Source organism: Taudactylus pleione, unplaced genomic scaffold, assembly GCF_031769625.1.
Source record: "Taudactylus pleione unplaced genomic scaffold, aTauple2 ptg000309l, whole genome shotgun sequence".
In the NCBI taxonomy this organism is placed as follows: domain Eukaryota; kingdom Metazoa; phylum Chordata; class Amphibia; order Anura; family Myobatrachidae; genus Taudactylus; species Taudactylus pleione.
In genome coordinates, this window is record NW_028284710.1 from 4930291 (window position 1) to 4932782 (window position 2492).

The following is a 2492-nucleotide window of genomic DNA, read 5'->3' on the forward strand; positions in this document are numbered from 1 at the left end:
GGTCATGTGACCAGGCTGCCCGTGACAACTAACCACTTTTTCTGTTTAAAGGACTGGGCGCCCACACTATGGGCATCAATATTTGAGTGTTACTATATTAAATATTCTGTATTATCTATGACATGGCCACAGGAAATCCCTACAATGCCAGGAACACAAATCAAAAATCAGTGATTGATTACTCAAGTCTCCTTAGGCTCAATGCACTCCAGCCTCCATTAGGGAATCTGATATGGGCATCACAGGAGCTCTTTGTATAAATTAACCTGCCAATCAATGGATCAGGACAGGATAGTAAAGGTGGTATAACATCATAGACTGATGCAAATTAGGATCTATCTGATTGGCTAATCATGACACCCACAAGTATAAAGTACAGATCCAATGGGCAATTCAGCTTGCCTTGATAAAGCCTAGAGCGAAATGCTGCATCAGTCCTGCTGCGCATATTGTCATGAATCCTGTCCTTGAAATTATATAAACATGCTGATGTGATGAAATTGTGAATTAACCTCATGAGGGCTCTAATAACTGTGACTGTATGAGCCTGTTGGCTCCAGTGTTGTATAGATACTGTGATGAGTAAGCTTCCCCAAAAGGAGCACTTTGAACAGACCCTAGAATACTGTATCTAATTAAACATGTGAAGCGCGTTTTTTCCGGCCCCTTAATTGATTATCGCTTCTCGGCGTTTTGGTTAAGATCAAGTGTAGTATCTGTTCTTATCAGTTTATACTGACTGACAGTGCTGCTTCTTGCTTCTTGGACTGCAAACTGTCCTTATAAGGACTAGCTATAACATCTACTGGCCAAGAAGCAGAAAGACTGCAAGGAGGAAGGACTTCGCTTGAAGAGCGAGAAGCTCTGCAGCGACCTGCCGAGGGTTCTGCTCTGCCCTCGGAAGACGCAACCTCCTTTCCTCCGAAACCAGCATGTGCAGACTCTCCTCCAGACCCTCTTCCCAGCCTGCAAGGGGAATCCAGAGTGATGTCCTCTGCTGCTTCTGCCCTGGTGCTGGCCACACCCTCCACTCCAGCCACCTCTGCCAGCAAGAAGAAGGGGAAGAAGGAGATGAAGCTAGCCGAAGCTCTGCCCAACTCTGTCCCTTCTACCTCCACCACCCTCCAGCAGCAGGACCAGGTGGACCCAGCCAGGACCGTCCAAGGGGTACCCCAGCCCTGAATGAGGCAGACTGTGGTCATGAAGCTCAAGGAGGTGTATAGGAAGATCCCAGACATGACAACGGAGACCTTCGGTAAGAAGATGGTCCTCGATCAGGGGTTCTCGACAGCTGAAACCTTCAGCATCCAGAATTATCTGAAGGGGATCTTTAATGGGATCTTTGCTTACATTGCCATCTGCAAGAGGTACTGGGAAGCGGTGAAAGCGGCGAGGCCTGAATCCCTTTTCTCTTGCTTTGTGGGCAACTGCCCTATTCAAACAGAGGAGAGGCAGGTGACAGTTTCAATGTGGAACCCACATACACCTGGCAAGGATATCATTACCTTCCTGAGTAATTTTTGCATGGTGATCAAGGACCCCTCCAAGATCCTGGATGGGAATGGCTTCTGGACAGGCAAGTAGGCTGTCATTGTCAGGCTGCAAAAATACTACTCTGATCGCGATGGTGTCAACAGTGCTTTTCCCTAGGGGGATCAGCAGGACTTCTCCACTACTCCAATCATCCATGGAATTGCAGGAACTGCGGTGGGAAGGATCACATTGGAAAGGACTGCAAGATCCCAGCCTGCAGGAATTTCCAGATGAGAATGACATGTAACCTCTGTGGCAAGATGGACCATGTCTACAGGGACTGCCTCAGTAGGTCAAGATCCTACAGCGGTGACCGGACATGGCCCGGCCTTCAACCGGCCGCCCCTGTCAGCACAAAAGAAGCAGCAGTGGCATCAGGAGGGTAAGAAATCTTTCCCCCCACACCTCCTCCTCCCACTGTGTCAGCAACTCCCATCCCCACTGCTGGCACAACCCCTCCTCCCTCACTCTCTTGCTCTCTGCTCCAACCCACTCTCTCCCACCCTCACTGTCCCTCTCCTCTCCGAGAAAGAGTTTCCCTCTCTTGTGCCCTCTGCAGGTGCTAACCATATGAGGAGGAAGAGGAAGGAGTTAGACAGCCCAGCTGCTGACCCTAACCCTTCCAAGAAACTGGCAGTCGAATCGGCCCAGGATCCCCTTCCACTGGAGGAAGAAATGGAAGTGATGGTGGAATGCCTCGTGGAAGAAGGAGAACCTGATCCCAATACATCTGCCTGATTGACCAGCTGATAGAGAGCTACCTGCTGCCATCCCAACAGGGTGACCCAGCAGCCGAGTCAGACAAAGCACCGCCTGACAGTAGTGGTAACTAAATGTTGTACTGTGACCTAACCTCTTTTTCTCCCAACTAATGGTCATTTTTCCCTTTTTACCATTAATGTGAGGAGTATTAAAGATAAGTTTAGGAGACAGTCAGTGTTTACTTTTTTGGATAGTCA

General features: G+C 49.0%; 1 pseudogene; it reads left to right on the top strand.

Annotated features, from left to right (window-relative positions):
* Positions 1-677: 677 nt before the first annotated feature.
* LOC148511378 (U2 spliceosomal RNA) lies at positions 678-807 on the top strand (annotated as a pseudogene).
* Positions 808-2492: the final 1685 nt, after the last annotated feature.